This window comes from Ochotona curzoniae, unplaced genomic scaffold (assembly GCF_017591425.1).
Source record: "Ochotona curzoniae isolate NIBS_2020 unplaced genomic scaffold, NIBS_Ocur_1.0 contig_2321, whole genome shotgun sequence".
Classification (NCBI taxonomy): Eukaryota; Metazoa; Chordata; class Mammalia; order Lagomorpha; family Ochotonidae; genus Ochotona; species Ochotona curzoniae.
The window spans coordinates 15,729,511-15,742,892 of record NW_024465421.1 but is presented as its reverse complement, the minus strand read 5'-3'; the positions used below and the strand labels follow the sequence as shown (position 1 = coordinate 15,742,892).

Here is a 13,382-nt window from a genome sequence, read left to right as displayed (position 1 = left end):
ATGGACTGCAGGGCCTCGGCCGCACAGACTCTGTGCTTGGCCAGAATATCCCTGCCTATCCCCAACGAGCTGAGACCCCTCCAGGGTACAATCCACCTCCTGCTGAGGTCTGCAAGGGGTGGCCCCCCTGCCACCCAACAAGGAAGGGCTCTACTTCCTGAAGACCTGCACGCTACAGAAATCTGCCCTCGGCCTCCTCCCACTGTCAGCATCAGATTCCTGCCAGGGCAATGAAAAGTGATACAGCTTAATCCCCTCTTTGGCTAAGGATTCTCTGTTGCAGAGTCTTGGAAAAGTGGGGGGACAATAAAGCTGGGTGAGTTCTATCACACCCAGTAGGTCAAAGTCTGTATCAAGCCTGCCTTTTTTTTGTTTTGTTTTAAGAAGGAAAAGAACTGGTCTTTGCATGGGGGGTGGGGCTAACACGACCTCCAGAACGAAGCGGCAAGTCACTGGGTACCCAAGTCACCCAGTCCAACAAGATGTGATGAGGACAAGGAAGTGGAGGAGGAACATGGTGACAACCGGGAGGAAGATGACAGTAACATGGCTGAAGAGGAAGTAAATACTGACTTTGAAGCTTACCCCATCTCAGGTAAGGATTATTATGGGATTAAGAACTGGCTGTCCTGTGAACCCCGCAAGACTAACAGATCTGTTGATTCAACAGAAACATCTTGGGAGTGTCATTAAGCAAACAGATGTTTAAGACGACAGCAATAATGACATGGATCGAGTCAACATTTTTGGCTTCATAATCCTCTTAAATTTGACTGAAAGAAAAGGCACCCAGTGTGCGGAACAAATTCAAGAGCTGATTCTGGGTCCAGCGCAGTGTCCTACTCTACTCGCCAAAGTCCTCACCTTGCATGCAGTAGGATCTCATATGGGGTGCCGCTTCATGTCCTGGCTGTTCCACTTCCCATCCAGCTCCCTGCTGTGGCCTGGGAAAGCAGTCGAGGACGGCCCAAAGCCTTGGGACTTTGCACCCGAGTGGGAGACCTGGAGACGGTTCCTGGCTCCTGGCTTCGAACTGGCTCAGCTCCAGCCATTGTGGTCACTTGCGAAGTGAACCCGCAGATGGAAAATCTTTCCGTAAGTAGTTATTTGAACAGTTCATCTTGGACCTGGCGCCATTTCTTCCTCCTCAGAGCTCACAAAATTCGCGCCAGTCCTTCCGTCCACCAATCAGATGTAACCCGGCGTTTGGCCTGAATCCCACCCCCAATCTCCAAGATCCTCCCCCAACCCCACCCATTTACCAATCATCCTTAGGCAATCATTTGTGAGACAGTCTCAGGCACCAATCCCCCGGGGCCTGCCCTCAATCCCTCCCAATCCCCGCCCCCCACACCTTGAGGACTCACCCGAATGAAAATAAAGGGCCTACATTCGCTCTCCCCGTTCTTTCTCTCTCACTACCTCCCTCCAGTCCCTCCTAAAGGACCTCGTTTGGCTCACGGTTAAAGAACGAGGCTGCACGAGGCTGCGAGTATTAGCTGTATGGTAATAACGTAATAATGTAAGAGCTTGAAGAACTTTAATTGCGTTAAATAACTAACCCTTTCTCTGTCTCTCCTTCTCTGTAAATTTGACTTTCCAAAATTAATAAATAAATCTTTAAAGAACTGGTTCTAAGTTTCTGTGAAAGGAGTTTTGAAAACAGTGTGGTTGAATAGCTGGACAAGCTGTTAAAGGACTCCAGCAAACCCCTGCGTTTTCTGTGGAAAGATTCATCAACATCCCTCCTGAGACCACCCTGCCCACGCACCTGCAGCTGCAGAAAGAGCTGGTGGAAGCACCAAGACCGACAAACCATATGGGAAATGCTGCTTCTACCTTCCAATGAGTAAGACCTTTGTGGAAACAGGGGAAAGCAGTGCCAATAAGAAACGGAGCAACCAAGAGAAAGATGAGTTCATGTTTGCAAATGGAGAGGAAGAATTTTTCTATGAGAAGGCAATCCTGAAGTCCAGCTACTCTGTGCAGGAGCAGAGCAACACTGGTCTGGGAGGCCACTGGTCTGATGATATTCCCACGAAGCCCCTGAGCCGTGGGATGATAACCCAGGTGATAAGAGGACCGAGATCATGGGTAAACCCAAAGAACATCTGTCTATCCAGCCTGGCCGCCACAGACAGGACTGAGCTCGTCTTTGTAAAACTTAGCAGAAAACTCAGTGGAAATCTTCCGAAAAATCCACGACTTCATTAAATAAAGCCCTCTACAAATGTAGGGTTCTGTTCTATGTGGCTTTGACACATTTACCAAATATGCTTCTTTAAAGTTTTGATCAGATTGTAAATGGATGATTAAAAACGTCCAATAAGAAGAAAAACCATGAGATAGTCATTTAAAGAACTGAATAAAGTTTCTTTTTAATTTAAGAAAAAAAAAAAAAAGAGTAAAAGCAACTCCTGGGTCCATATCTGAAACACTGGCTTGGTTGCAACTGAAACAGATCGCCCTAACTGTGGACAGCAATCACAAATAGAAGCTCCAAAGCGGCAAGTCCCTAAATGTTGTCATGACAGTGGGATCCAGCTGTGTACAAACTGAACTCTGATCTGACTTTGAGCAATTAAGGGAGCCCTGGGAAAGAAAAGCAAATTCACACAGACCTTACAGCCTGTTCCCCGAAGTGGCTCTAGTACCCTGGAGCGATAATGTCCCTTCCCCGGGGCACATGACAGAAGCCACGCGCCATGTTCCATTCCAGTTGCCTTGTTACCATTCACCCAGGCGATATTGTGGTTTACAATAAATACATATATAGTCTTCACCCTAGACTTCTGGCACACAGCCTCTAAAATCTTTGTCATTTCCTGGGCAATCAGAGGACCAGCAGACTCTACGTAATGCTTGGTCTTTGGCCCCATGTACTGCCACAGGGCTCTGAATGTCTTAGAATTCTCTGTGATCAGACCATCTTGTGCTTTGACAAGGCCGTGGGGCCTAGGCTCCTTGAGAGCCTGAGGGCAGACGCTGCAGACAGAAAAACCAAGTCCTGAGCAGAGGACCTTTCATTCTCAGAGAAGGGGAGCTGAAGGTTGAGTTAATAATTGATCACACCTACGTAATAAAACCTCATAAAAACCCCAGAACCATGAGATGCAGGGAACTGCATGATGAGCAGAGCCATGTGCCAGGAGTGGGGTGCACACAACTCCAAAGGGACAGCAGCTCCTGCACAGGGTCCCTCCTGGAGATCGCCCTATGTGTCCCTGCATCTGGGTGTCCATCTGTATCTTTTCCAACAAACCAGTAAGTGCATTTCCATTCAACAAATGATGGAAAGCAAAGCTCATTGGTGCTCTCTTTAATTAACTGGCCAATCAACCACTCCAGAGCCAATGCAAAGGACAGCCCAAAGCCTTGGAACCCTGCACCTGCGTGAGAGACCCGGAAGAAGCTCCTGGCTCCTGGCTTCTAATCAGGTCAGCTCAGGCCATTGAGGCCATTGAGGGACTGAACCCAGGAGTTGGAAAATCTTTGTCACTCCTTCTCTCAGTAAATCTGATCTGAGTTATTTTTGACTCAACCATTTGAGTTTTTATTCTGCTCACTCTCATGAACCTCATATAAACCTGTCTACAAAACCCACTTCCATGACTCCCTAGAACGTTTTCTCCTGTTTACAGAATGAGGTACTACCTAATTGTAGAATCACATAGAGGGGCTAAGATCTTGAAATCACAATTGTTACCATGTTTGTCCTGCGACAGGGGGCCCAGAAATGTGACTGGCATCTCAAGCTGGGGACTGTCCTGTGGGTTCAACACTAGCCACAGACAGATGGTGGAGTCATGGGTAACAAGCTGGTGTGGGAGAATGGGCCAAGGTGGGAAAAGCCCCACACCTCTCATTGCAGAAATGTCCTATCTTCAGAGTGTGGCCGGAGAAAAGGGTCTGGCTTTTTCCCTAACAGACAACATACAATGCAATTAACATACACTTGTAGTTCATGACAGCGAACTACATTAAGATGCAAAACTAATTCCTAGAAAGTCGAGAAGGGAAGAACTCTACTACAGGAAAATGTTGAGATGATAATTTCCTTCTGAGGATCCAGGAGCCTCTGTCCGAGCTTTTAGGAAACTACGAGAAGCTGTCAGAAGGGAAATGCCCGGCTGTCTGGCACAGTAGTTACAATTCTGCCCAAGACACCCTCATCACACCCTTCCAACAGCCTGGGCTCACGTCCTGGATCTGTCCTTCATTTCTACTTGTTGCTAATGCAAACCCTGGGAGGCATCAAGCAATGGCTCAAGTCCACGGGTCCCTGCCCACCTGCATGGTGGATCTGCATTAAGTCCCAGGTTCTTGGCTTCCATCTGGCCCGGCTGCAGCTGCTGCAGGCATTCAGAGTGCAAGTCAGGAGAAACTTCAATCTCTCATCTCTCTACTTTCCAATAATTTAAAACGGGAGGTGGGCTCTCAGAGCTGCCGGGGGTGGGGCAGAAATGGCCTCAGCCCCTTGACCCTGACAACTGGGCAGTCCCCGATCTGCACTGGGGTCCATAGTGAAGGAGCAGGTGGCAGTCACTTCCCCTATCCCGTTATCCTTTTTAAGCTGGCCTACTGCAGATGGGGTAGCCTCCCAAACACCAGGTCACACAAAATGCTCCAAAACAAACACTATATAGCAGGAGCAAAGAGGAACCTGTGAGGAATAAAGCACGACACTTACAATAAACACAAGCTCAGAATTGCTGCTGTGGGGTCTGGCATGATGGCTCAGTGGCTAAATTCTCACCTCGCATGTACCAGGATCCCACATAGGCACTGGTTTGTATCATAGATGCCCCACTTCCCATCCAGCTCCCTGCTTGTGGCCTGGGAAACCAGTCGAGGATGGCCCAAGGCCTTGGGACCCTGCACCTGCATGGGAGATTTAGAAGAAGCACCTGGCTCCTTGCTCTCAGCTTAGCTCAGCTCCAGCTGTTGCAAGCTGCAACCAGCAAAGGGAAGATCTTTCTGTCTCTCCTTCTCTCTGTAAATCTGTCTTTCTGATAAAAATAAAGTAAATCTTAAAAAAAAAGATGTGGGATGCCCTGTCCCAACTAGTTTGAGTCCCAGTTTTGCTCTGAGCTTTTTGCTGATGCACACACCAGGAGGCAACATGCTCGCTAATGCACCCGAATGCATGTGCCATTAAAAGCAAAGCTTGTTTGTTCTGGCATTTGTAATGCCATAAAAGCACAGGTATATTCTTTGCCTGTCACCTGCCTTATAGAAATAGTCTTTCCTGCTGATTGGCACCCCGGCGGCTCGGGTTTATTGCCGCAAACACTGAAACTTCAGTGTCAGGGAGTCAACGAGTTGCTCCTGTCTCCTCATGCTGGGAATCTTAGCAAAGATGATGGAGTGAGCAACCGCTGCAAGTGCTACACAGATGTCAACACTCCTAACCACACCCTGTCTCCCAAGGGAAGGATCTACCCTGGAACATCAGGTCTGCACCTCCTACTTTCCACATCCATCTCCACCAGGCTCCTTGCCTTTCAGTGCACAAACAATAAGAACAATGATAATGAGCATAAAGAGGACAGCCAACACAGTGACTTAACAGGCTAATCCTCCACCTGCAGTGTCAGCATTCCACATGGGCACTGGTTCAAGTCCCAGCTGTTCCACTTCCTCAATTCAGCTTCCTGCTTCTGACCTGGGAAAGTAGGAAAGTAACAACAGATGTTCTAAGTTCTCCCACTCTCACCTTGCACGCGCCAGGATCCCATATGGGCACCAGTTCTAATCCCGGTGGCCCCACTCCCCATCCTGCTCCCTGTTTGTGGCCAGGGAAGGCATGGAAGACGCCCCAAAGCTTTGGGACCCTCCACCCGCGTGGGAGACCCCCAGAAGAGCTCCTGGCTCCTGGCTTCGGATTGGCTCAGCTCCAGACATTGCAGCCGCTTGGGGAGTGAACTATCAGACAGAAGATCTTCCTCTCTGGCTCTCCTCCTCTCTGTATATCTGCCTTTCCAATAAAAATAAATAAATCTTAAAAAAAAAAAAAGAAAGCAACCTTAATGAGGCAAACATTAAGGCCCAGAGAGGTGAAGTCATTTGCCAGGGTCACACAGCTTAAGAAAATAATGGGTTTAGAGCTCTCCATCTGTGCCTGCAGGCCTTGAATGTGGAACGTCATCCTTGTCCACATCACTACTATCAGAAAAAGAGCAGAAGGACAGGAAGGGCCAGGAGGGGGTAAATTACCACTTACTAAGGGTTGATGGTGCACCAAGTTTTCTAATTAGTTTTGAGCTTTGGTCACAGTACCCAGTCCACAGATTAGGAAAGTAAGGCAAACAGTGCCCAGATTCACCCAGAGTCTCTAGTGCAGCACCTCCAGGGCTTGCTCTCCCTACTCACATGCTCACTTCCCCCATCCCACTTCCCCTCTACCAAAGATTTACAATGCCGCAGGCCTGCATCTACAGGCAGTGAACACCACAGGGCCGCCCCGCTTCCATCATCCTCCCGTAACACCTGCACGAGCATCCCCATCACCTCTGCAACCGGCTTCCCACTCCCTCCCTCATTCCACACCCAGGGTCCCGGAAGAACACTGATCCCCATGAGTCTCCTCTCTACAATACGGTCCAAAGCCAGGACAGGCAGACAGCAGATCTCATCTCTGCCCAGGACCTGAAGCCCACGCTCCCACGGCACAGTGCTCCTTGCTGTCTAAGCTGTGCTTCCCCCTGACTGGGTAGTGCTCCCCACTGTCAGGGAGTTGCTCACCCAAGCAGTGACAGCTTTATGGCACCTGTTCCCGGTGCCCATGACCACCTGGGGCTCACCTGGCAGAAACGCCCATCAGTCTTGGCTCTGGAACATCATGGCGGCACCTGCAGCTGCCTTGCCTGAAATTGACAGAGCAGCAGCCTGGGCTCACTCAGGCTCCAAGCTGTGCATTTCTCTCTTCCCCAAGTCAGGCCCCTCCTTCACAACCAAGCTCCCTCCCCATTAAGCACAATCAAAAGCACAAAGTCCTGTCTAAAGGCTGCTTCATGTTTTGGACACCATAAGGAAGTTAGGTAGATTTTTTTCTTTGAATGTCAGAGAGTGAGGTCTTCCAGGAAGACAGCTGAGCACATTTTTTCTAGAACACGTGGTTCCACTAAACACTCCCCCACACCCCACAGAGATACCTGTCACTTTGTTCCCTACCCTGCGGCCCCTGGGGCGAAACTCTAATGCCACAGGTTTCACCTGCGGCTATGGTCACCAATGGCAATGACCGGTAAAGGACTGGAGCTAAGAAATCACTCCAAGGGACCTGTCTGGGCGGCTTGAAGTTGCACCCTGGCTCCAAGGCCCCTTGGAGCTGCAATTTCACCTCCCAACATCTGGAAAATGGGAACATGTCCTAAGGCTCAGAGAGAGGGTGAGGGCTGTAGAGGCTGCCCTGGAGACAAACTAGACTAGTTTAGTCTTACACCATGTCTAACCACCTACAGCTAACTCACGTTCCCTGCCAGAAGCCCTGGTCGTAGGAAGGTTAACTCCCCTTGCAGGTTATCTGGGGGGTGGGGGCGGGGGCGTGGAGACCTCACAATGCTAGAGGAAGAAGGAAGGATACATACGCCTGGAAAAAATTTCAAAAAAAGCTCTATTTTTATGAATATCAATACACCTTCTGCTTCCTATGACATTTGAATCTGGGTGAGTACCACTTAACAGAAAAAAGAGCATGCCCTACTTTGGCAATTCACAAGAATTCACATTAATAGTCATGTTGAAATCAAAGGAGAAATAAGATTCCTGTATTACCTGGATGTTGGGGTCCCTCCTGCCAACCCTTGCAGAGTGGAGCCAAACTGGAGCCAAGGCCAAAAAATGACAAAGCATGAGGTGGGCGTGTGGGGGGAGGGGATAGGACTTGGTGGTGGCACAGCATCCTGATCATCTGCCTGCAGTGCCAGCATCCCATGTGGACACCAGTTTGAGCCCCAGTTGTTCCATGCTTATGGCCTGGAAAAGCAGCAGAGGATAGCTCAAATCCCTGGGACCTATACCCATGTGGGAGTCTGGGAAGAAGTTCCCAGCTTTGGATCAGCTCATTGCTGGCCATTGTAGCCATTTGGGGAAAGAATCAGCAAATGAACAACCTCTCTAAAATTTGCCTTTCAAATAAAAATAAATCAATCTTTCGAAGGACAAAACAGTCATCGATCTGTTTGTAGGTAAAATAGGGCCCATTCTCAGCCTGGGTTCTGTTTGCCACTGTGGCCCAGCTAACTGTTGTGTGGCAAGCATGTGCATAGTAGGATGTTTACCAGCATCCCTGGCTAACAGAACAGACCAACCTAGAACATCTCAGAGAATGGGCTGAGGTCTCCCAGGAGGCCAAATGCCCTCCCACTTAGAGCAGCTCCCACTGGTGACTTCAAATTCCAGGACTGGACCCATGCCCCGGCTTCCCACCACGGAAGATGAGGCCGCCAGTACTCTAAGACCCTCTGGCAGCCATCACTCCTTCTAGAATTCAGATACACCGTTTCTGGCTCATGACCGAGTCTGCCCTATAAACTGTGTCTGGTCATGTGTCACTTTGTCAGCAATTGGGCTGTAAACTGTCAATAGTGGCTGGATGACACGCACGGCACCTGTGATCAGCCAACAGTCAGCAGCGCACAAGAAAGACACATGTCCAAGGTCACCGGGAAATGTGGACATTTTGGCAGTGAGGGTCCCAGACACAGGAAGTGTGGGGGTAGGGGCTGAGGAGGGAACTTGCATATGGAATGAGGAAGGCAGGAATTTAGATGATGGATGTGAAGAAGGCAGGACAGGAGCAGATACCACACAAGGAGCGACAGCTCTACCTCTGGGTCACAGCGGTGAAATGAGCGCGTGACCACAGACAGAGCACTCCAACGCTCATAGAAGACGCAGTTCAAAGGTCAGCTTACTGTGATGCAAAAAGCTTGAAATCCACGGATCGTATTTTCCTGAGACTTTCTTTTGTGCAGGGAAATATCAAATTAACATAAACAGATTCCATGTAGTTCATGGACAACAACATACTCATTGCTTTAATAATTGGCATAGTTAATTTTTTGAAGATCTCATGTATGCATGGATTTCAAGATAAACTTACCTTTAAAGTCCATTTCCACAGCTTCTGAAGGAGCCTTGCATAGCCATGAGCCACAGGGTCCAGTACACTGTCCTGGCCACCATGGGTGCTGACTATTGTAACTCACAGGAGGCCTGCAAGTTAGGGACTGTCAAGAGTTTTCCTAGCTCACAGGGAAATTGGCCCAAGGCCACCCAGGGAAAAAGTGACAGAAGCAGGTTGTGTAGGCAGGTGGTCTGGATCCAGAACTCAAGTTCTACAGGCCAGTGGGCAGATTTTAGCCCAAAAGGTACCCAAAGTCGGCAGAACAGAGTCCCATGAAATTGCCCCTACACTAAGGCTAGGATCCCCTCCCAGCCAAGAGGCCACACTAAACAACAGGTGGGGGGTAGACAACCAAGCTGGGACACCATCTTCCCAGGCAGTGTCCCATCACACGCCATCATTCATGTCCCCAGACACTGCCCTGGCACACAGAATGGCAGTTTTTGCCCTCTCTGAACACAAACTTTCCAATGATGGGACAGGTGGCGATCCCGGGAAGAAGGGGTACAAAGAGAGACTTTTGCCTGGACCTGGGATTCCCCCAGAAGAATCCCTCCAGACAGATTTTACGTCAAGGCTCCTCTCTGCTGGAGAAGCAGCCGGCTCCTGAGTCCTGTGATTAGAGCCCTAGAGGGCAGATGTGTTACTCCCTCACCTTGTAAAGGACTTCCCATCCAGCTCCCTGCTCAAGTACCTGGAAAAGTAGATGATGATGCTCCAAGTCCTTGGGATCCTGCACCCACATGGGAGACCTGGAAGAAGCCCCTGGCTCCTGGCTTCAGATTGACTCAGCTCTGGCCATTGCAGCCACTTGGGAAGTGAATCAGTGAACGGAAGATCTTCCTCTCTGTCTCTCCTCTCTGTTATCTGACTTTCAAAAAAAAATTTTTTTTAAGTTATAACTACTTTATATTTATTGGCTAGGTATTTGCCAAGCAACAAGGGCGTGCCAGGCACCGGGGATGTCTATGCAAACAGCACCATCTCTACCATGGAGGCAGCTGTGTGTGATCGCTCAGTTGGTTATTGTTTTGGAGGCCTGTGCTGTGGCCTACCAGGCTAAACCTCCACCTGTGGAGCTGGCGTCCCCTATGGACACCGGTTCAAGTCCCAGCTGTTCCACTTCCAATCCAGCTCTCTGTGAATGCACTTGGGAGGGCAATGGAGGAGAGTCAGGGTCCTTGAGCCCCTCCACATGTGTAGGAGGTCAGGAGGAAGCTCCTGGATCCTGGCTGCATACTGGCCCAGCTCTGGCTCTTGGGGTCACTTGGGGAGGGAACCAGTGGATGGAAAATCTGTCTCTCCTTCTCTGTGTCACTCTGCCTTTCAAATAAAAAAAATCTTTAATTTTTTTTAAATTGCATTATCATTTCACGTGTTTCACATCCAGGGACTCAGTGACTGCTTATCCACAAGCTTTCTACAAAGCAGTAGCATCCGGACTAATACTCATGACCGACCTGGGCAGGTATTTTTAAAATGATTTATGTGTTTTATTTGAAAGGCACAGCAACAGAGGGGTGGAGGAAGGAGAGGGAATAAAAAAGTTCTTTCATGACACCTGAAACAGCCAGCTAGGGGCCAGACTGAAGCCCAGAGCCAGGCACTGCATCAGGACCTCCCACCTGGGTGCCAAGTACAAGCATTCCAGCACTGCAGCCGCCACCACTGCCTCCCAAAGTGCGCCAGGGCAGGGAGCAGGAAGTGGGGTGGACAGTGAGCCAGAACTCCAACAAGGGGCATCAGAACCCGAGCAGAGGCTCACCCTCTGACCCAATGCCCACCGCCCATCTGTGGTTTCCGGCGCCTGCGTTCAAGTCCAGTGATTTGCATTTCATGTCTGTGGGCAAGTTACGTCACCTGTCGGAGCTGGGTTCTCCTTAAGGTAAAGCAGAAGACCCTAACTCGGGATATTACACCAGGGGGAACAGCTTAGGAAGCGCAAACGGCAAATTTCCCCAGGAGGGAAGTCAAGATTTTAAACTTTTGGGGGTGAGGAGGAGACTGGAGGTGCACAGCGAACGAACAGCCTGGGTCCAGGATAAGTGCCGGATACAAGGTGCGGTTTACAAGCCGCCGGGGAGGACAGCAGGATGGCTGCTCACTCACTCCGTGAGTGTGTTCCTCTGAAACATTTTTTTAACACTCGTGGGTCCGGCAGGGACTGCAGCTGGGCTCGGGCCCCCACCTCGCCTGCCCATTCTGGGATGCGAGGGGTGGGGGAGCCAAAGGACGGCGACCCTGCATTCGCCTTTCCCTGCCCATTCGCTCCGGGCCCCCGCGCAGCAGGTGCCCTGCGTGGAGGGACACGCCCCGCCGGGTAGCCCTCTTCTTCCCCTTTCCTCTACAAATCAGGGAGTCAAGGTGTTCCCCCCCAGGGAGTCTCGGGTCCCGGCGAACCGCCCTCACCTCTCAGCCTGCGTCTGTGTCCGTTGCTACTGGGCGGGCGGCGTTGGCGACCCAGGTGGTGGAGCAGCTCCACGGGAGGCGCGCTCTGGTGGGGGAGCCGAGCCGGACTTCCTGCCCGGAGGACCGATCACTTTCTTCTTGGAGTTGAGCCGAGTCCCCGCACTTGCGCTGGATTAGAACACCTGTTGGCGCCCGGGACCTCTCTCTATTCAGTACCGGGCCCCTGACTCCCTTTTTCCTCTGAGCACCCCTCCCTCACCCCTAGCTCAGCGCCCCCTCTCTCCAGATGCCCACGCCCGCCTGCGTGCTGCGGGCGCGCCGGGAGGAGCTAGAAGGTCCCCCGAGCGCTGCGCTCCCGCAAAAACCTTGGCCAGCAGCCACATCATCTAATCCCAAGGAAATAAACAGATAGTCTGGCAATGGTAGTGAATCATAAAGGAAATGCAAACAAAACCCCAGTGAAGTGCCCGGCGTTTGGCCTGGGGCTCTGGCCTGCCAATTTCCTGTTGATAGGGACGCTGGGAGCCAGCCTTGTGACTCAAAGAGCTGTGTTCTTGGGCACCCACCTCAGTAACCTCAGTAACCTGTGAGCTCCTGGCTCCAGTCATTTGAGAAGTGACCCAATGCATTCTCCTTCTCTCTCTCTCTCTCTCTCTCTCTCTCTCTCTCTCTCTCTCTCTTTCTCTCTCTCTCTCTCTCTCTCGCACGCACGCGCGCACACACACACACACACACATCTCCTTTCTCCTACTCCCTACGATGAGCTATTATTTCACACCTCTTTGCTCACTATCACAAGAGAAAACAGGTGTGTGCAGTTGCGCCTAAGCAGGGTTGCTGCAGAGATGCAAACTCCTTGCAGCTGTCCTGGAAAATGGCCTAGGCTTTCCCCAAGACGTTAAAAGCAGGTGGCCAGGGTGCAGCTAGTTCAGATAACAGCTTGCAGGGCCCACCTCCTTTACCCAGAGTGCAGGTTTGAGGCCCAGCTGCTGGGTTCTCATCCAGCTGCCTGCTAACACACCTGTGAAGGTGGCAGAGCGTCCCCCCCAGGCCTTGGGTTCCAGCAACCTGCGTCGTAGAGGAAGCAGTTGACTACCAACTCTGCCTTTCAAGTAAATCAATCTTTTCTCAAAATTTAAAGCAGAACTGTCACGAGCTCCAGCAATCCCACCTCTATGAAAGGGCCCCAAAATGTTCCAAGCAGGAGCTCAAAATCATCTTTGCACATGCCATGTTCATGGCAGCATGCTTTGGAGGCACGGGTTGGACGTTGCCCACGTGCTTGCTAACAGGTGAGATGAGAAACCGTGCATTAAAGTGCACAATGAAATCTCTTGCCCCTGCCACAGGAGGAGAACTCGCCGCAGCTGACCGCACCGTGGATGAGCCCAGAGGGACACAAGGACAAACGCACTGCAGCTCTGCTCGTGAGGTTGGCTAACAGTCTGAGAGAAATAAACAGGGGTTGCGAAGGGCTTGGGCGAGGGCAAAAGCTAGCCCCAAAGCCTGCCAGGGAGACGCCGTAGGGCAGTGTGAACACACAGCACAGCACCAAGCCGAGCACTGGGAAGATGCAGAATGATCTGTGTTCTTCTGTGATTTTTAAAATGTGCAGACATCAGCATGATTGTGGTGATTACACAACCAAGGGGCCCAGTTGGTGGCCTGCCTGCCGGGCAAGGAAGGCTTCCTTAAGCCTCAACACCTGAATCACAGTTAAAACAGAGCCGGAGGGGAGGCAAGCAGTTGCTGCGGCGGATCATGTGCCAATTCTGACATTTTAACAATTATTTGCAGAGAGAGGTCCCACTCGCAGGTTCATTCCTCAGATACACACGCAGCT

General features: G+C 50.8%; 1 pseudogene; it reads left to right on the top strand.

Annotated features, from left to right (window-relative positions):
• LOC121151873 lies at nt 1-2,147 on the top strand (annotated as a pseudogene).
• Nucleotides 2,148-13,382: the final 11,235 nt, after the last annotated feature.